Below are 22,197 nucleotides of genomic sequence, written 5' to 3' on the forward strand. Positions count from 1 at the left end.
TTCATGATAATAAATGGTGTCAGCTCCACTCTGTTGTTAACTGAGGTGTAAACACCACGTAGCAGGCCTTCAACACAACTGCTGTCTTTTATACTCATTCAGCTGCCATTGTGGTTTTCAGGTCTCCAGGCCCCCCCTCAACACCTCAACACCTCAACACCATACAGCTGCAGAGGCCAAGCCCCCTCAAGGCCTCTTTTGGACAGCCATGTTTTGAGTGACTTGTTGTTTTTCCAGTCGCGTTGAATCTCCTCTGTTTTCAGGTCTGTTAATATGTTTTTATTCACTCAGATATTATTCCCATAAACTGTAGACCTGTTCTGAATGAATCTCTTCCCTCACCGTCATCCCTCCTTCCCTACATCCCTCCTTCCCCACATCTCTCTTCCCTCACCGTCATCCCTCCTTCCCTACATCCCTCCTTCCCTACATCTCTCTTCCCTCACCGTCATCCCTCCTTTCCTACATCCCTCCTTCCCTACATCCCTCCTTCCCTACATCCCTCTCTTCCCTCACCGTCATCCCTCCTTTCCTACATCCCTCCTTCCCTACATCCCTCCTTCCCTACATCCCTCCTTCCCTAAATCCATCCTTCCCTAAATCCCTCCTTTCCTACATCCCTCCTTCCCTACATCCCTCCTTCCCTACATCCCTCTCTTCCTTCTCTGGCATGGTCACCCCTGTAATGAGCCATTCAAATATGCTGTGTCTCCTACTGTGTCTCCTGCTGTGTCTCCTACTGTGTCTCCTACTGTGTCTCCTACTGTGTTGACTACTGTGTCTCCTGCTGTGTTGACTACTGTGTCTCCTACTGTGTCTCCTACTGTGTTGACTACTGTGTCTCCTACTGTGTCCTTACTGTGTCTCCTACTGTGTTGACTACCGTGTTGACTACTGTGTCTCCTGCTGTGTCTCCTACTGTGTCTCCTACTGTGCCTCCTACCTTGTTGACTACTGTGTTGACTACTGTGTCTCCTGCTGTGTCTCCTACCGTGTTGTCTACTGTGTCCTTACTGTGTCTCCTACTGTGTCTCCTACTGTGTCTCCTGCTGTGTCTCCTACTGTGTTGACTACTGTGTCTCCTGCTGTGTCTCCTACCGTGTTGACTACTGTGTCCTTACTGTGTTGACTACTGTGTTGACTACTGTGTTGACTACTGTGTCTCTTACTGTGTCTCCTGCTGTGTCTCCTACTGTGTCTCCTACTGTGTCTCCTACCGTGTTGACTACTGTGTTGACTACTGTGTCTCCTGCTGTGTCTCCTACCGTGTTGTCTACTGTGTCCTTACTGTGTCTCCTACTGTGTCTCCTGCTGTGTCTCCTACTGTGTTGACTACTGTGTCTCCTGCTGTGTCTCCTACCGTGTTGACTACTGTGTCCTTACTGTGTTGACTACTGTGTTGACTACTGTGTTGACTACTGTGTCTCTTACTGTGTCTCCTACTGTGTCTCCTACTGTGTCTCCTACTGTGTCTCCTACTGTGTTGACTACTGTGTTGACTACTGTGTCTCTTACTGTGTTGACTACTGTGTCTCCTACTGTGTTGACTACTGTGTCTCTTACTGTGTCTCCTACTGTGTCTCCTACTGTGTCTCCTACTGTGTCTCCTACTGTGTTGACTACTGTGTCTCCTACTGTGTCTCCTACTGTGTCTCTTACTGTGTTGACTACTGTGTCTCCTACTGTGTCTCTTACTGTGTTGACTACTGTGTCTCCTACTGTGTCTCTTACTGTGTTGACTACTGTGTCTCCTACTGTGTTGACTACTGTGTCTCCTACTGTGTCTCCTACTGTGTCTCCTACTGTGTCTCTTACTGTGTTGACTACTGTGTCTCCTACTGTGTCTCTTACTGTGTTGACTACTGTGTCTCCTACTGTGTCTCTTACTGTGTTGACTACTGTGTCTCCTACTGTGTCTCTTACTGTGTTGACTACTGTGTCTCCTACTGTGTCTCTTACTGTGTTGACTACTGTGTCTCCTACTGTGTCTCCTACTGTGTCTCCTACTGTGTTGACTACTGTGTCTCCTACTGTGTCTCCTACTGTGTTGACTACTGTGTCTCTTACTGTGTTGACTACTGTGTCTCCTGCTGTGTCTCCTACTGTGTCTCCTACTGTGTCTCCTACTGTGTCTCCTACTGTGTCTCCTACTGTGTTGTCTACTGTGTTGTCTACTGTGTTGACTACTGTGTCTCCTACTGTGTTGACTACTGTGTCTCCTGCTGTGTTGACTACTGTGTCTCCTACTGTGTCTCCTACTGTGTCTCCTGCTGTGTCTCCTACTGTGTTGTCTACTGTGTTGACTACTGTGTCTCCTGCTGTGTTGACTACTGTGTCTCCTGCTGTGTCTCCTACTGTGTTTCCTACTGTGTCTCCTACTGTGTTTACTACTGTGTTGTCTACTGTGTTGACTACTGTGTCTCCTACTGTGTTGACTACTGTGTCTCCTACTGTGTTGACTACTGTGTCCTTACTGTGTTGACTACTGTGTCTCCTACTGTGTTGACTACTGTGTCTCCTACTGTGTTGACTACTGTGTCTTCTACTGTGTTGACTACTGTGTCCTTACTGTGTTGACTACTGCGTCTCCTACTGTGTTGACTACTGTGTCTTCTACTGTGTTGACTACTGTGTCCTTACTGTGTTGACTACTGTGTCTCCTACTGTGTCTCTTACTGTGTTGACCACTGTGTCTCCTACTGTGTCTCTTACTGTGTTGACTACTGTGTCTCCTACTGTGTCTCCTACTGTGTCTCCTACTGTGTTGACTACTGTGTCTCCTACTGTGTTGACTACTGTGTTGACTACTGTGTCTCTTACTGTGTTGACTACTGTGTCTCCTGCTGTGTCTCCTACTGTGTCTCCTACTGTGTCTCCTACTGTGTCTCCTACTGTGTCTCCTACTGTGTCTCCTACTGTGTTGTCTACTGTGTTGTCTACTGTGTTGACTACTGTGTCTCCTACTGTGTCTCCTACTGTGTCTCCTACTGTGTCTCCTGCTGTGTTGACTACTGTGTCTCCTACTGTGTCTCCTACTGTGTCTCCTGCTGTGTCTCCTACTGTGTTGTCTACTGTGTTGACGACTGTGTCTCCTGCTGTGTTGACTACTGTGTCTCCTGCTGTGTCTCCTACTGTGTCTCCTACTGTGTCTCCTACTGTGTTTACTACTGTGTTGTCTACTGTGTTGACTACTGTGTCTCCTACTGTGTTGACTACTGTGTCTCCTACTGTGTTGACTACTGTGTCTTCTACTGTGTTGACTACTGTGTCCTTACTGTGTTGACTACTGCGTCTCCTACTGTGTTGACTACTGTGTCTTCTACTGTGTTGACTACTGTGTCCTTACTGTGTTGACTACTGCGTCTCCTACTGTGTTGACATAAAGTCTAACCAAATCAAATCTTATTGGTCACATACACATATTTAGCAGATGTTGTTGCGGGTGTAGTGAAATGCTTGTGTTCCAAGCTCCAACAGTGCAGTAGTATCTAACAATTCACAACAATACACACTAATCTAAATGAAAGAATGGTATTAAGAAATATATAAATATTAGATTGAGCAATGTCGGAGTGGCATTGACTAAAATACAGTAGAATATACAGTATATATATCAAAACTATGAAATTACACATATGTAATAATGTAGTAACCAAAACAAGTGTTACACAAATCAAACCGTAATTTTCCAAAAGTTTGCAAAGCTGTCATCAAGGCAAAGGGTGTCTACTTTGAAGAATCTGAAATATAAAATATATTTTGATTTGTTTAACCCTTTTTTAGGTTACTACATGATTCCATATGTGTTATTTCATAGTTTTGATGTCTTCACTATTATTCTACAATGTAGATAATAGTAAAAATAAAGAAGAACCTTGGAATGAGTAACGTCCAAACTTTTGACTGGTAAGGTACGTATGAGATGAGTAAAGCATTATGTAAACATGATTAAAGTGACCAGTGTTCTATTATTAAAGTGGCCAGTGATTCCATGTCTATGTATATGGGGCTGCAGCCTCTAAGGTGGAGGGTTGAGTAACATTATTAAAGTGGCCAGTGATTCCATGTCTATGTATATGGGGCTGTTAGTAATCGCTATATAACAGTCTTTTTCAAATATATTTTTTTATCTCACCTTTATTTAACCAGGTAGGCTAGTTGAGAACAAGTTCTCATTTACAACTGCGACCTGGCCAAGACAAACAGTCTAATGGTCATGAGATAGAAGCTGTTTTTCAGGTGCAGGGTTAAGTAAAAGTCCATGATCAGCTCCTTTGTTTTGTTGACGTTGGGTGAGAGATCTCATCATTGTTGGTAATCAGGCCTACTACTGATGTGTCGTCTGTAAACTTGATGATTGAGTTGGAGGTGTGCATGGACACGCTGTCATGGGTGAACAGGGTGTACAGGAGGGGGCTGAGCACGCACCCTTGTGGGGCCCCAGTGTTGAGGATCAGCGAAGTGGAGGTGTTGTTTCCTACCTTCACCACCTGGGGGCGGCCCATCAGGAAGTCCAGGACGCAGTTGCACAGGGTGGGGTTGAGACCCAGGGCATCTAGCTTAATGATGAGCTTGGAGGGTACTATGGTGTTGAATGCTGAGCTATACTCAATGAAAAACATTCTTACATCGATATTCCTTTTGTCCAGATGGGATAGGGCAGTATGCAGTGAGATGAGGATTGGGTCGTCTGTGGACCTATTGGGGCGGTAAGCAAATTGGAGTGGGTCTAGGGTGTCAGGTAAGGTAGAGGTGATATGATCCTTAACTAGCCTCTCAAAGCACTTCATGATGACAGAGCTGAGTGCTACGGGGCGATAGTCATTTAGTTCAGTTACTTTTGCTTTCTTGGGAACAGGAACAATGGTTGACTTTTTGAAGGGACTGCAGACTGGGATAGGGAGCGATTTGAATATGCCCGTAAACGCACCAGCCCGCTGGTCTGCGCATGCTCTGAGGACGCGGCTAGGGATTCCGTCTGGGCCAGCAGCCTTGGGGTTAACACGCTTAAATGTCTTACTCACGTCAGCCACGGAGAAGGAGAGCCCACAGTCCTTGTTAGCTGGTCCAAGGTGGCACTTTGTTATCCTGAAGCGAGCGAAGAAGATGTTTAGCTTGTCCGGAAGCAAGACGTCGGTGTCCGCTACGTGTCTGGTTTTCCCTTTGTAATCCATGATGGTCTGTAGACCCCGCCACATACATCTCGTGTCTGAGCCATTGTATTGCAACTCCACTTTGTTTCTGTACGGACACTTTGCCTGTTTGATTGCCTTACAAAGGGAATAACTACACTGTTTGTATTCGGGCGTATTCCCAGTCACCTTGCCATGGTTAAATGCCGGTGTTCGTGCTTTCAGTTTTGCACGTATGCTGCCATCTATCATCGGTTTCTATCCACACTTCCTGATGAACTCAGTCACCGTATCCGTGTATTCGTCGATGTTATTCTCAGAGGCTACCCGGGAACATATCCCAGTCCTCGTGATCAAAACAATCTTGAAGCGTGGATTCCGATTGGTCAGACCAACGTTGAATAGACCTTGGAATGGGTACTTCCTGTTTGAGTTCCTGCCTATAGGAAGGCAGGAGCAAAATGGAGTCGTGATCAGATTTGCCGAAGAGAGGGCGGGGGAGGGCCTTGTAGGAGCAGTGGTCCAACGTTTTACCAGAGAGAGTGTTACAGTCAATGTGTTGGTTGAACTTCGGTAGTGTTTTCCTCAAATTTGCTTCGTTAAAATCCTCAGCTACAATAAATGCGGCCTCAGTATATGTACTTTCCAGATGTTCTTATCCACTCTGAGAAGAGATTCTGGAGTTGCGCAACAAATTGTGTGCGTGTGTGTGTGTGTGTGTGTGTGTGTGTGTGTGTGTGTGTGTGTGTGTGTGTGTGTGTGTGTGTGTGTGTGTGTGTGTGTGTGTGTGTGTGTGCGCTGCTTCTTGGCACATAGAGAAGCCATGTGAAATCACTGAGACTGCTAGCTAGCTCTACTAACGGGTTCTCTCTTTCTCTCTCTCTCTCTCTCTCTCTCTCTCTCTCTCTCTCTCTCTCTCTCTCTCTCTCTCTCTCTCTCTCTGTGTTTGTTTGTGTGTGTTTGGGGTGCGGGGTTGGGGATTGTCAGCCTCTGAATTCACTAAAGGGAGGAGGAGAAGTTGTCAACCTTTGAAATCTATTGAAAGGGTTGGGGGATGGGCGGTGTGTGTGTGTGTGTTATATGTAATAAATTCCCAGACTTCACCAGGGGTGTTTCCCAAGTCCCTTGGAGGGAAGGTGCAGTAGATTGAGTGGGACACTGTTTCTAGTTTGCGCTTCAAATATAGAATACCAGATTCACAAATGGAAATCTGACAACGAAGGAATCCGACGAGTGGTCACGCTGCTCCAAACTCTAAATTCACATGTACGTGACGGTAGTTTATCAGGCCGTGTCAACGCAACATATATGACCTTGAGACTGCACCGATCTTGACAGATGAACAATTCTTATCTGAGGCAGGCAAGGTCTTCAGTCTCACCGACTCCCTAGTGGGTAATTCCACAGTAAGGTCAACCTGAGCGTGAATAAACTAAATAGCTGATTCCCTAATTAAATGACTTTCATGTTTACCATGGATGTGTGTATTTTGAAGTCCAGACTACAGTCCTTTATATATATATTATATTATATCTATATTTATATACAGGCCTTTATATTTTCCAAATGTAATGTTATTGTCACTACAACGTATAACATTCATCAACCTGGCATGGCCCTGGGTCTATTTGGGTAAAGGATGGTCAGACCTTCCTAGACAACACCGACCTTTCTATAGGAAAGGGGCGGCAGGTAGCCTAGTGGTAGGCTACCTAATCCCTCAACTGACAAGATAAAAATCTGTCGTTCTGCCCCTGATCAAGGCAGTTAAACCCACTTTTCCCCGGTAGGCCGTCATTGTAAATAAGAATTTGTTCTTAACTGACTCGCCTAGTTAAATAAAGGTTCAATGTAAAAAACAACAACAAAGCTTTCATAAAGGTAAACAGCCACACCAGGAGTTTACACAGGGTCCACATTAACATAGTAGAAGTACTGATCCCAGATCAGTTTTGACATTTAGATTATAATGAATCTGATTATTTTGGACAGGGACGACCTGATCCCAGATCAGTTTTGCCATTTAGATCATAATGAATCTGATTATTTTGGACAGGGACGACCTGATCCCAGATCAGTTTTGCCATTTAGATCATAATGAATCTGATTATTTTGGACAGGGACGACCTGATCCCAGATCAGTTTTGCCATTTAGATCATAATTAATCTGATTATTTTGGACCGGGACGACCTGATCCCAGATCAGTTTTGCCATTTAGATCATAATGAATCTGATTATTTTGGACAGGGACGACCTGATCCCAGATCAGCACTTATACTCTGGAATTGTTTTGTGGATACAGTCCCAGGTCGGGTTAGCAGCCGGTCTCTCCTCTTGACTGAAGCCAGAGGGAGATTCCTGGTCTATTGTAGAAACCTCTGGCCTGTAGAGCCTGATGTATCTGGTGTGAGCGTTCTGTCGTTGTTGTTGTTGATGTTGTTGTTGTTGTTTAAACAGACAACGGGCCTCGTTCTCCACAATACCCTGAAGACACAGGTCATGGAGTATTGTACATATCCGTGCTTCTTATTGCAAGGTATTACATTGTGTATATGAAGGGGACACACACACACAATTTCTCTTAAAAATAAATAGTGATGGTGCTACGTCAGTCAGTCTACTAGCGATCCAAACAGTATGACGGAACTGAGTGAACAAAGTTCCTCCTCAAAGGTCCAGAGGAACCACGTGTTTGACTCCGTTCCAGCCATTACAATAAACCAGTCCTCCTATATAGCTCCTCCCACCAGCCTCCACTGATAGAAACATTTGCCCAAATAATAAAAAATAGAAAAATTATTTCCAATATTCATGTTCATATTGTTCAATATTAATCAATTCATATTATTTTTTTTTTTTAAAGAGACGTTTATTGAAATGAAGATACTATTGATGTTTCAGAGTCGTAAAGCTCCACATTACATCACTGTTTGCTTTGTAGCATCTACAAATTAAACACAACGGTGTGGTAAAAATAAAGGTTAAATAAAACACGTTTTAAACCCCCCCGCAGGCCCCGCAGAAATGTAATTAGCCTTTAATAAAAACATCCCCTTGAAAACCTGTCAGTTTAAGCCACTAGAGATATCTGTTCTGTTTTCGCCATTGGATGCATCTCAATCCCCTGCATCCATCGATGACACACTTCCTCGTCTGATGTCAAAGGTGACAGAGATAGAGCGGTGTATGTCAGACCACGAGACATCCCACCCACACCACCGCTCAAGGCCAAACGTGTCATAAATATCACAACTTTTATTTATTATTTCTCAATTATGCTTTTAAATACAACATGTCAAATATATGTCAACCATTCTTCCTCCAAAGGAATATTTTATGGATTACATTTCTGGAAAATCCTCAAAAATCATGTTTTTTGTTTGTTTTTATTTTCTGGGTTTTGTGAGGAATCACTGAGAGAGAAGAGAAAGCAGCACCTGAGGCTCCCTCTCAGCCCCGTTATAAATCCTAGAGAATGGTGTGTGTGTGTCTGTGTGTGTGTCTGTGTGTGTGTGTGTGTGTGTGTGTGTGTGGGTGGGGGGGGTCATAAATCCCAAAAACATTCCAGAACATCTGCTCTGAATGATTAGCTTCCTTGGCTAGCGGAAATCTGAGCGGAGGGAGAGAGGTAGAATAGAATTTTTTTTTTTTATCTAGCTTTTTATGCAAACGTAACATTCTGCTAATACTTGCTCTGCTGTGCTGCTTGAATAATTAACATTTTGTTTATTTTTACTGTCTTGTTGCTTTTTTGATTCCTCTCTGGTTTCAGTCAGAGCCGTTACCTGGCTACCCAGACTCCTCACTCCGGCAAATAGCTTCTTCTCCGCATTGAGTCTGGATCGGAGAACCTCCCCCGACCCTTCACCCAATGCCAACACATTCGAGGCTTTCTGATTGGTCCACAAACCGATGGGTTGAGCACACGTGGGTAAAGCGGGCGGGTAAAAAATGTTTTGCCATTGGATTTATGTAGTGGATCTATCTGTGTGGATATGTGAAGTGGATCTATCTGTGTGGATATGTGAAGTGGATCTATCTGTGTGGATATGTGAAGTGGATCTATCTGTGTGGATTTGTGTAGTGGATCTATCTGTGTGGATTTGTGAAGTGGATCTATCTGTGTGGATTTGTGTAGTGGATCTATCTGTGTGGATTTGTGTAGTGGATCTATCTGTGTGGATTTGTGTAGTGGATCTATCTGTGTGGATTTGTGTAGTGGATCTATCTGTGTGGATTTGTGAAGTGGATCTATCTGTGTGGATTTGTGAAGTGGATCTATCTGTGTGGATTTGTGTAGTGGATCTATCTGTGTGGATTTGTGAAGTGGATCTATCTGTGTGGATTTGTGTAGTTGATCTATCTGTGTGGATTTGTGTAGTGGATCTATCTGTGTGGATTTGTGTAGTGGATCTATCTGTGTGGATTTGTGAAGTGGATCTATCTGTGTGGATTTGTGTAGTGGATCTATCTGTGTGGATTTGTGAAGTGGATCTATCTGTGTGGATTTGTGAAGTGGATCTATCTGTGTGGATATGTGTAGTGGATCTATCTGTGTGGATTTGTGTAGTGGATCTATCTGTGTAGATATGTGTAGTGGATCTATCTGTGTGGATTTGTGAAGTGGATCTATCTGTGTGGATTTGTGAAGTGGATCTATCTGTGTGGATTTGTGTAGTGGATCTATCTGTGTGGATTTGTGAAGTGGATCTATCTGTTTGGATTTGTGTAGTGGATCTATCTGTGTAGATATGTGTAGTGGATCTATCTGTGTAGATATGTGTAGTGGATCTATCTGTGTGGATTTGTGTAGTGGATCTATCTGTGTGGATTTGTGTAGTGGATCTATCTGTGTGGATTTGTGTAGTGGATCTATCTGTGTGGATATGTTGTTTTAGTTGAGCGTTTACTGTTTTCATTTAAACAGCCATCTCCCAGTCAGACCTTGAAAATCCTTGTAAAATAATTCTGGTAAATAATTTAAGCTACTTATCTTGTATTTATTTCACACTCACAGACTTGCACAGAAATCCTCTCCATATCTGTAAAAATGCACATACCCCAAACCTTTTATGTTGTGCACAGGTAAACTCCAACAGGTAAACTCCAATCGACTCTCTTGTTGTTCAGAGTTCAGGAAGCCAATCCACCTCCTGCCCCCCCTCTTCCCAGTGAAATCCGACACCCTATGACATCACAGGTTTAGCTAAGCAGGTTGGACCTTGGCTCCTCCCCGGCTGTGTGTGAACACAGCTCAGTGTGTGATCAACCTCTGGTGCTGAAGGGTCTCTCTGCAAACTACTATAGACTCTGCGGAGAGAGAGAGCAGAGAGAGAGCAGAGAGAGAGCAGAGAGAGAGCAGAGAGCAGAGAGCAGAGAGCAGAGAGAGAGAGAGAGAGAGAGAGAGAGAGAGAGAGAGAGAGAGAGAGAGAGAGAGAGAGAGAGAGAGAGAGAGAGAGAGAGAGAGAGAGAGAGAGAGAGAGAGAGAGAGAGAGAGAGAGAGAGAGAGAGAACTTTTCCTTCAGCGGTGTGAACTGTTAGTTGTGGATTAGCTAAACAGGGAGAAGAGCGACTGGAGTTCTATAAGGATTCTCTAAACCTTCCCTGGATTCTGGAGGATATTCCTTAACGATTCTCTAAACCTTCCCTGGATCCTGGAGGATATTCCTTAATGATTCTCTAAACTTTCCCTGGATTCTGGAGGATATTGATATTGTGGTAGAACATTCTTGGAACTAACTACCAGAAGAAGGTTTCTCACAGGAATAAAAAAAAATATATTTTATAGATCTAGGTAAGTGACATTTTAAATGTTTCTGTTGTAAAACATGGTAATGGCAACTAAGACTTAGACTTTGGACATGCAAATTAGTAGTCTACTTCGGTTTTTCCCTCCATCAGCACAGGTGTCAATTCGAGAAAAAGAAAATAGGACGAAAAAGGAAAATCCCCCGTAAAAAGATCCTTGTTAACTTGGCTCCTAAAAGAACTAGGCTGATGTGATCCCCCTTCTTCACTACTGAGGTATTTTCTCTCTCTTCTTTTGTGGTCGTTTTCTTTTGTCCTTGTTCACTCTTGCTTGTTAAGCCAAAACAATAGTTTAGCCTTCTCTTGGCTCAGTTCTATTGGTCGCCTCTCTGGTAAACGACCCTGTCTGCTGCAAGCCCTCCCCTGGTTTTTAAAAAACAGGACTTTGAATAGCGTGTTCGTGGTGTGTCCCCTAGCTACCGCTGTTAAGGTGAGGCACCCGCGGAGTCTACAGCAGCGCTACTTTCAGGCCCAATAACCTGCTTTTCCAGTTGTCCTTCGTTGCGTCCCTAATGGCACAGTGTTCTACGGCGCTTAGGGCACTAGTCAAAAGAAGGGCACTATGTTGGGAATAGGGCTCCTTTTGGGACGCAAACTTTATCTCCCCAGGAAATTTACAGGCTAAGGTTTCAGCGACAAGAATTTCAGTTAAAAAGAGCTACTGTGGTTCTGAGCTACTGGGGTTCTGAGCTGCTGGGGTTCTGAGCTGCTGGGGTTCTGAGCTGCTGGGGTTCTGAGCTGCTGTGGTTCTGAGCTGCTGTGGTTCTGAGCTGCTGAGGTTCTGAGCTGCTGGGGTTCTGAGCTGCTGGGGTTCTGAGCTGCTGGGGTTCTGAGCTGCTGGGGTTCTGAGCTGCTGGGGTTCTGAGCTGCTGTGGTTCTGAGCTACTGTGGTTCTGAGCTGCTGTGGTTCTGAGCTACTGTGGTTCTGAGCTGCTGCGGTTCTGAGCTGCTGAGGTTCTGAGCTGCTGAGGTTCTGAGCTGCTGGGGTTCTGAGTTCTGAGCTGCTGTTTCCTGGAGTTTGAAAAACAGTCCCAATTCAAGGCTTTTGAAAGCTTTAAAACAGTTCCTGGTTTAGGCTAGGCACAGTGTTTTCATTTAAAATGTAGGCTTAGCCCACATGATTATCCGGGAAAGGTTAGCGTTGTCCAAGGGTTAGGCTGGTTAAATAGTGTGTGTTAGTTTTAGGTGTGAGTGTTCAATGGGAATCAGTCTTTTTTTTTTCTCAAACAGCTTTGGTCTATATTCTGTTGGGCTTTTTTGAGCTTGTTCTCTGCAGAATCTTTAGCAGAGTAATGAAATAGCAGATATATTGGTGGATTTCTGTCTCTTTACATTGTGTTGGCAAAGTGTTTTACTTTTTATTTGTTTTACTTGAATCTTTTATTTAACTAAGGCAAGTCAGGTAAGAACACGTTGTTATTTACAATGACGGCCAAATCCTGGCCAAATCCTGGCCAAATCCTGGTCAAACCCTGGCCAAACCCTGGTCAAACCCTGGCCAAATCCTGGCCAAACCCTGGCCAAACCCTGGTCAAACCCTGGCCAAACCCTGGTCAAACCCTGGCCAAATCCTGGCCAAACCCTGGCCAAACCCTGGTCAAACCCTGGCCAAATCCTGGCCAAATCCTGGCCAAACCCTGGCCAAACCCTGGTCAAACCCTGGTCAAACCCTGGCCAAACCCTGGCCAAACCCTGGTCAAACCCTGGCCAAACCCTGGTCAAATCCTGGCCAAACCCTGGCCAAACCCTGGTCAAACCCTGGCCAAACCCTGGTCAAACCCTGGCCAAACCCTGGTCAAACCCTGGCCAAACCCTGGCCAAATCCTGGCCAAACCCTGGTCAAACCCTGGTCAAACCCTGGCCAAATCCTGGCCAAACCCTGGTCAAACCCTGGCCAAACCCTGGTCAAACCCTGGTCAAATCCTGGCCAAACCCTGGTCAAACCCTGGCCAAACCCTGGTCAAATCCTGGCCAAACCCTGGCCAAACCCTGGCCAAACCCTGGCCAAACCCTGGCCAAACCCTGGTCAAACCCTGGCCAAACCCTGGCCAAACCCTGGTCAAACCCTGGCCAAACCCTGGTCAAACCCTGGCCAAACCCTGGCCAAACCCTGGCCAAACCCTGGTCAAACCCTGGCCAAACCCTGGTCAAACCCTGGTCAAACCCTGGTCAAACCCTGGCCAAACCCTAAACCCGGACAAATTGTGTGCTGACCTATGGGGCTCCCGATCACGGCCGGTTGTGATACAGCCTGGAATCGAACCAGGGTCTGTAGTGACGCCTCGAGCACTGAGATCCCCCCCCCCCCAACAATTAGACCTATTTGATATGATACATTTATATATTCTTTACACTTAGGTCTATGTTATAAAACAACTTCTCAAAAGCATGTCTATAGCATTAGCTTAGCAGAGTAATGGCAGCAGGTGTTGCTCAATATAAGCCTGTTGCTCAACACTAGGCAGTGTGTCACGGACGAAATGAAAAGAGAGAGAGAGAGAGAAAAAATACCAAATATCCTTTTAGCAGCTTGTCCTGTTCCACCAGAGCTGTCTTAAGCTCTCAGGGCACACTGTGTAAAGACAACATGTCTGTCTTGCTTTGTTTGGCATGAAAAGACCACATTTCCCCATGGTGTGTTCTCCCTCCCAGTCAGAGAGAACTGAACGCCTCCTCTGTCCTCCTGGCCTGGCCAAATCAGGGTCTGTATTCACAAAAAAGTTACGGAGTAGAATCTAGGATCAGTTTTTCCTTTTATGTCACTACATGTGATTTCCTAATCTGAGACACTGTAAATGCAGGCTAAGAACCTCACTCTCACTTCTCTTGGTTAATCATTCACTAACCACAAACCGGTGGACTAGTCTGTTGGAACCCATGGGCAGGGAAACAGAAACACAAACATGTGAGAATGACAAAGTGTTGCGACTTACAGGAACAGTTTGGGTTTAGTGCTTCGCTCAAGGGCACATAAGTCTGCTCTGGGATTCGAACCAGCGACCTTTCGGTTTACTGTAAGCATTTCGCTGTTGTATTCGGCACATGTGACAAATACAATTTGATTTGGTCCAACACTACCAGTAACCAGCTACCTGCTGACCGGTTTCTTGTCTTATCCTCTGAGCCTGACTTCTTGGTATCTGCATTCCATGTTTTACGACTCAGTCTCAGCCATGCCACTGTGGGGTGGTTATAGAGTCCATGGTCTGACCGTTAGTTGGCTCTGAGAAAATAACTTGGTCGGCTCAGGGGAAATAACGTGGTCGACTCGGGAAATAACTTGGGAACTCAGGAATACTCGGTCGACTCGGGAAATGACTTGGTCGACTCAGGGGAAGTAACGTGGTCGGCTCGGGAAATTACTTGGTCGGCTCAGGAAATAATTTGGTCGGCTCCGGGGAAATAACTTGGTCGACTCGGGAAATTACTTGGTCGGCTCAGGAAATTACTTGGTCGGCTCAGGAAATAATTTGGTCGGCTATGGGGAAATAACTTGGTTGACTCGGGAAATAATTTGATCGGCTCAGGGGAAATACCTTGGTCGGCTCGGGAAATAACTTTTGACTGTCCCAAGTCCCACCTTATTCCTGACATAGTGCACTACTTTTGACCAGAGCTCTATGGGCCCTAGGGCTTGTCAGAGAGGAGGAAGTGATCTGGCATCTTTTGTTGATGTGAATGGCAGGGGGAGGGGCTTGGTGGGTGTGTAAATAGGAAGGTGCACACAGCGCAGAAGGAGCGATGGAGACGAGACTACTAAGACAACATGAGAACAAGCTGACATTAAACTCTCAGAAAAACAAAACGTTGAATAACTTGATACTTGCGATACTTGCATTTGGAATATTAACAAAAATAACATGTATTCAAATTAATGAGATTTCTTTTTGCATTTTGAGGTTTGATCCGACAGAATCGCTTCCATGGACACCAAAACACATTGAGACATTATTTGACTGTAATAGAGGAGGAGTTAACTTTTCTAGCGATATCCTTTTCGTGTCTCAACTTCTCAAATTTGTACGCAGAGCAGACACTCCTAAAACGGGAGTATCAATGAACATACCACCTACCGCTGGCAGCATTTTACCATAAAAACTGTTATACTAGCTGTCAATGGCTGTGTTTTATACATGTGCAATACGTATAAATCACAGGAATTGTTTCTCCTTCTGATAAATAAGACAGGCCGTTTTGATTTCAACGTGTGAACAAAGTGGACAGGCTAGCACGCTGTTCAAACAGTAGGAGACAGACAGAAGGGTATGTTCATAACAATTAAACTGTTTTACTTTGTTATCTAGCGTATAGATCAGAGTTGGCTAAAGTTTAAAAATAAAGATTAGCTGGCTAATCACTAGGACGTCGGTTTGTTCGTGAGAGATTGTTAATGAGACCTGTGTTCGTGTTCTGTAATTAAGTTAGTCATTATTAGTGATTGTGTATTATACACGTTTCTAGTTAAATTCGTAACATAAAGGGGCATTTTCATAGAGAGACTTGAAAGCCAGGTCAGTGATTATTTTATTTTTTTAAACGGGTTCAATTTCAAATTATTCAGTCTAGGTGTAACTTCACAATCCCTGAATTCATTAGATTATTTCTGACTGTCTGAAATGCAGTGTGTTTGACCTTTTTAATTGTACAACAAAGCTTATTTAGAGAAAACATATATTTTTTTAAATATATATATATATATCGTAAATCGGCCATAAGTTTGAAATATTAGAGAGATGATTTTTAGGTCATATCGCCCAGCCCTTTATTTAACTAGACAAGTCAGTTAAGAACAAATTCTTATTTTCTATGACGGCCTAGGAACAGTGGGTTAAACTGCCTTGTTCAGGGGCAGAACGACAGATTTTTACCTTGTCAGCTCGGGGATTTGAACTTGCAACCTTTCGGTTACTAGTTCAACACTCTAACCACTTGGATACTGCCGCCCCACAATTTAAGTTGCTGGCTCTGTTGTTTGTTTCTTCTGGTATTTGATTGGTTTATTGGCTCTGTTGTTTGTTTCTTCTGGTATTTGATTGGTTTATTGGCTCTGTTGTTTGTGTCTTCTGGTATTTGATTGGTTTATTTGTTCAAACAAACACTCGGTAACTCCCCCTGTCCTTCAGGGCGTTGTCGGGAGATTTTAAGCTGAGCCACTTGTAACGTTCTTTTTGTTGCAATGCGAGGCATACCGACACTCAAACACACTGGTGACGGTTACACTTCTGATCCTGTAGCCTTGGGTTTCCTAACAAGCAATAAGCGGTCGGTCTGTTGCTCCTCGATGTTTTTTTACAGGGCCGACTGAGACTCAAAGACTGGTAGAGAATCTGTTCAGAGCTTTTATCCTTGCATTCTAACATCTCATCTTTTCCTCTTTGTCTGTTCCAATTCTTTTCATAAATCACTTACTCTGTAGTCCCCGGTGGAACCCTCAAATGTAGTTAACAACACAAAGGTATGGATTTCTCTGTTGAAACAAGATTTTCCATTAGTGGGTGATTTGGAGGGACGACGGATGGTTTAGTTGACGTTTAGTGCATGTGTGTGTGTGTGTGTGTGTGTGTGTGTGTGTGTGTGTGTGTGTGTGTGTGTGTGTGTGTGTGTGTGTGTGTGTGTGTGTGTGTGTGTGTGTGTGTGTGTGTGTGTGTGTGTGTGTGTGTGACTGCGTGTGTGTGTGACTGCGTGTGTGACTGTGTGTGTGTTATTGCGTGTGTGTGACTGCGTGTGTGTGACTGCGTGTGTGTGACTGTGTGTGTGTGTGTGTGTGACTGCGTGTGTGTGACTGCGTGTGTGTAACTGCGTGTGTGTTACTGCGTGTGTGTGTGTGTGTGTGACTGCGTGTGTGTGTGTGTGTGTAATGGACGTTTAGCACTATAATGGATCGCCTTCGTCTACGCGTCTTGTTCCCGGGCGAGACATACCAGACAGTGCTTACCATCACAGATCAATGTCTGGGACGGCGAACGGGCTCCGACACATCGTCTCTACATTACGATCGGCATGTGACTGCTGGATACACACTCAAAACGTAACAACTTTTTCTGCCGTCGTTATGAGGAACACTTGTTTTGCTGCTCTTCTCCAGTGACTTATTGTGTTAAGAATTTATATTATGACCGCAAAAAAGTATTTGTTATTGCTTTTCGAAAAATGTCTTATTACCCAAGGATGGAATGTCTGGTCTTAGTCGTGTAATCTACCCTCACGATGATTCATCTCTGGACATTATCTGACCGTCGCTCTGAACTAGAGCCCTCGGCCCTGGAGGCTACGTGAGGTGTCAATCAGAGGCCACTGCCTGCATCGTCTGACATGACACATCGTCACGTGGGCCACTGTCAACCAAGAGACAGGTGAAGAGAGGTGAGGAGAGGTGAGGAGGGGGTGAGGAGGGGGTGAGGAGGGGGTGAGGAGAGGTGAGGAGAGGTGAGGAGGGGGTGAGGAGAGGAGAGGAGAGGTGAGGAGAGGTGAGGAGGGGGTGAGGAGAGGTGAGGAGGGGGTGAGGAGAGGTGAGGAGAGGTGAGGAGAGGTGAGGAGAGGTGAGGAGGGGGTGAGGAGAGGTGAGGAGGGGGTGAGGAGAGGTGAGGAGAGGTGAGGAGGGGACAAGTGAGGTGAAGAGATGACGGGCAGAGCTGGTGTTGCGGGATCAGCAGTGTTATGACAGCTAAGTGTCCTGATACACTCTAGTCATTATTAGAGCTCAGTATCCTGATAAACTCTAGTCATTATTAGAGCTCAGTGTCCTGATACACTCTAGTCATTATTAGAGCTCAGTGTCCCGATACACTCTAGTCATTATTAGAGCTCAGTGTCCCGATACACTCTAATCATTATTAGAGCTCAGTGTCCTGATATACTCTAGTCATTATTAGAGCTCAGTGTCCCGATACACTCTAGTCATTATTAGAGCTCAGTGTCCTGATATACTCTAGTCATTATTAGAGCTCAGTGTCCTGATACACTCTAGTCATTATTAGAGCTCAGTGTCCTGATATACTCTAGTCATTATTAGAGCTCAGTGTCCTGATACACTCTAGTCATTATTAGAGCTCAGTGTCCCGATACACTCTAGTCATTATTAGAGCTCAGTGTCCCGATACACTCTAGTCATTATTAGAGCTCAGTGTCCTGATATACTCTAGTCATTATTAGAGCTCAGTGTCCTGATACACTCTAGTCATTATTAGAGCTCAGTGTCCTGATACACTCTAGTCATTATTAGAGCTCAGTGTCCTGATACACTCTAGTCATTATTAGAGCTCAGTGTCCTGATACACTCTCGTCATTATTAGAGCTCAGTGTCCCGATACACTCTAGTCATTATTAGAGCTCAGTGTCCTGATACACTCTAGTCATTATTAGAGCTCAGTGTCCTGATAAACTCTAGTCATTATTAGAGCTCAGTGTCCTGATAAACTCTAGTCATTATTAGAGCTCAGTGTCCTGATACACTCTAGTCATTATTAGAGCTCAGTGTCCTGATACACTCTAGTCATTATTAGAGCTCAGTGTCCTGATACACTCTAGTCATTATTAGAGCTCAGTGTCCTGATACACTCTAGTCATTATTAGAGCTCAGTGTCCTGATACACTCTAGTCATTATTAGAGCTCAGTGTCCTGATACACTCTAGTCATTATTAGAGCTCAGTGTCCTGATACACTCTCGTCATTATTAGAGCTCAGTGTCCTGATACACTCTAGTCATTATTAGAGCTCAGTGTCCTGATACACTCTAGTCATTATTAGAGCTCAGTGTCCCGATATACTCTAGTCATTATTAGAGCTCAGTGTCCTGATACACTCTAGTCATTATTAGAGCTCAGTGTCCTGATACACTCTAGTCATTATTAGAGCTCAGTGTCCCGATATACTCTAGTCATTATTAGAGCTCAGTGTCCTGATACACTCTAGTCATTATTAGAGCTCAGTGTCCTGATTCACTCTAGTCATTATTAGAGCTCAGGTATGCCACACACATACATGACCAAACGTTCAGTCATGTATTGCTCAAATTCTCTGAATAGCATAGATAACACGGAGAAGTCCAAGGAAAACAGAGTACCTTGTAGTTTGTCATTGCCAATCTCTTTGGGGAAGCCTGCCTGTGTAGCCTATTGATATGGAACATGGTTGTGTAGTTTCTCCCTGGAACATAATATTATGCTAATCAGCATAGTGTTTTTAATTGTTCTATAATGTTCAGCTCCTCCTCCTCCTTGTTATATGATCCATATCTATTTACGCCTTATTTCTCTTTTTGTAGTAAAGCCTAGGACGTCGCCACCGCCACCGTTTAGCTCTTAAATATATAAATAAATGTTTTACAGCTCTATGGGCGGTTGGCTGCGTGGTCGTCGTGCCGACGGGAGGAGATGAAGCATAAATCTGTTTTGTGGGACATTTCCCTGCTCGCCTCTCTAAAACTAATTTCACTTCCAAATCACGCCATTACTCGTCTGCTGATTGAAGCAGCATCCGTTTGGAAGAAAATGCAGTGTGTGTGTGTGTGTGTGTGTGTGTGTGTGTGTGTGTGTGTGTGTGTGTGTGTGTGTGTGTGTGTGTGTGTGTGTGTGTGTGTGTGTGTGTGTGTGTTTGCTACAGTGCCTTCAGAAAGTATTCATACCCCTTGACTTCTTCCACATTGTGTTGTGTTACAACCTGCATTCAGAATAGATTACATTTTTATTTTTTAAATGACACCAATCTACACACAATACCCCATAATGACCAAGTGAAAACATGTTTTTAGACATTTTTGCAAATGTATTAAAAATGAAATACAGAAATATCTAATTTACGTAAGTATTCAATCCCCTGAGTCAATACTTTATAGAATCACCTTTGGCAGCGATTACAGCTGAGAGTCTTTCTGAGTAAGTCTCTAAGAGCTGTGAGTCTTTCTGGGTAAGTCTCTAAGAGCTGTGAGTGTTTTGTATTGTCTAGGGTTTTTTGTAGATCTATGTTTTTTTTGTAGATCTATGGGTTTTTTGTAGATCTATGGGTTTTTTGTAGATCTATATATTTTTTGTAGATCTATGTTTTTTTTGTAGATCTGTTTTTTTTGTAGATCTATGTTTTTTTTGTAGATCTGTTTTTTTTTGTAGATCTATGGGTTTTTGTAGATCTATGGGTTTTTTGTAGATCGATGTTTTTTTTGTAGATCTATGGGTTTTTGTAGATCTATGGGTTTTTTGTAGATCTATGGGTTTTTTTGTAGATCTATGGGTTTTTTGTAGATCTATGGTTTTTTTGTAGATCTATGGGTTTTGTGTAGATCTATGGGTTTTTTGTAGGTCTATGGGTTTTGTGTAGGTCTATGGGTTTTGTGTAGATCTATGGGTTTTGTGTAGATCTATGGGTTTTGTGTAGGTCTATGGGTTTTGTGTAGGTCTATGGGTTTTGTGTAGGTCTATGGTGGCCTAAATTGGTTCCCAATCAGAGACAGCTGTTTATCGTTGTCTCTGATTGGGGATCCTATTTAGGTTGCCATTTTCCATTTAGGTTTTGTGGGTTGTTGTCTATGTGTAGTTGCATGTCAGCACTCGTTTGATTAGCGTCACGTTCATTTTGTTAGTTTGTTTAGTGTTCTTCGTTAATTAAAGAAGAATTTACTCACATCACGCTGCGCCTTGGTCTCCTCCTTACGAAGAACGTGACAGCTGAAAGGTGAATTCATATCCCAGTGTCTGGTGGAAAGCAGACTGAACCAGGTTTTCCTCTAGGATTTTTCCTGTGCTTAACTCCATTCTGTTTATTTTTTATCCTGAAAAACTCCCCAGTCCTTAACGATTACAAGCATACCCAGAACATGATGCAGCCACCAGTATGCTTGAACATATGGAGAGTGGTCCTCAGAGATGTGTTGTATTGGATTTGCCCCAAACATAACACTTTGTATTCAAGATAAAAATGTTAATTGGAAAATGTTAATTGCCGGAATACTTAAGTGCCTTGTTGCTAACAGGATGCATGTTTTGAAATATACATTTATATTTTTAGACTTCCTTCTTTTAACCTGTCTAGGATCAGCGTGGCGCTAGCGGCACCCCCCCCCCCCCCCCCCCCCCCCCCCCCACTGAAAAACCAGTGCCGCGAAATTCAAAAAAAATATTTTTTTAAAATATTTAACTTTCACACATTAAAGTCCAATACAGCTAATGAAAGACACAGATCTTGTGAATCCAGTCAACATTTCCGATTTTTAAAATGTTTTACAGGGAAGACACAATATGTAAAGATGTACATCTATTACCTAAAAACACATTAGCATAATCCACCATCTTTTATTTGTCCACCAACACCAGTAGCCATCACCAATTCGGCTAAACTAAGATATTTATAGCCCCTAACCAACAAAAAAACTCATTAGATGACAGTCTGATAACATATTTATGGTATGGGATAGGTTTTGTTAGAAAAAAGTGCATATTTCAGGTAGATGGCATAGTTTACAATTGCACCCACCATCACAAATGGACTAGAATAATTACAATGAGCAACGTGTTTACCTAACTACTAATCATCAAACATTTCGTAAAAATACACAGCATACACGAATCGAAAGACACAGATCCTGTGAATACAGACAATATTTCAGATTTTCTAAGTGTCTTACAGCGAAAACACAATAAATCGTTATATTAGCTTAGCACATAGCAATTAGCAGCCCAGCATTGATTCTAGCCAAAGTGAGCGATAAAAGTCAACATCGCCAAAAGATATTAATTTTTTCACTAACCTTCTCAGAATTCTTCCGATGACACTCCTGTAACATCACATTACAACATGCATATACAGTTTGATCGAAAATGTTTATATTTAGCCACCAAAATCATGGTTAGACAATGTGAAATGTAGACAAGCTGGTAAAGAAAAAGTCCTTGCGCCACTTAGACAGTGATCTACTCTTATACATAAATACTCATAAACGTGACTAAAAAATATAGGGTGGACAGGGATTGATAGACAATTTAATTCTTAATACAATTGCGTTATTACATTTTTTAATTTATCCTTACTTTTCAATACAGTTTGCGCCAAGCGAAGCTACGTCAAAAAACATGGCGTCCTAAGCCACTAAAATGTTTCGACAGAAACACGATTTATCATAATAAAAATGTCCTACCTTGAGCTGTTCTTCCATCAGTATCTTGGGCAAAGGATCCTTTCTTGGGAGAAATCGTCTTTTGGTGGAAAGCTGTCCTCTTGCCATGTGGAAATGTCAACTGCGTTCGGGATGAACTGAAAAGCGTGCC

At 43.5% G+C, this 22,197-nt stretch overlaps 1 protein-coding gene across 1 annotated transcript in view; it reads left to right on the forward strand.

Annotated features, from left to right (window-relative positions):
• LOC129813543 (receptor-type tyrosine-protein phosphatase F-like) overlaps window positions 1-22,197 on the forward strand; it is a 488,239-nt gene that overhangs the window by 132,994 nt on the left and 333,048 nt on the right. Inside the window, exon 2 of the mRNA XM_055865838.1 lies at window positions 122-263. The gene's annotated coding sequence lies outside the window, so the exon portion shown is untranslated. The remainder of the gene's footprint in view (window positions 1-121; window positions 264-22,197) is intronic.

The sequence above is a fragment of the Salvelinus fontinalis genome, chromosome 17, assembly GCF_029448725.1.
Source record: "Salvelinus fontinalis isolate EN_2023a chromosome 17, ASM2944872v1, whole genome shotgun sequence".
NCBI lineage: Eukaryota > Metazoa > Chordata > Actinopteri > Salmoniformes > Salmonidae > Salvelinus > Salvelinus fontinalis.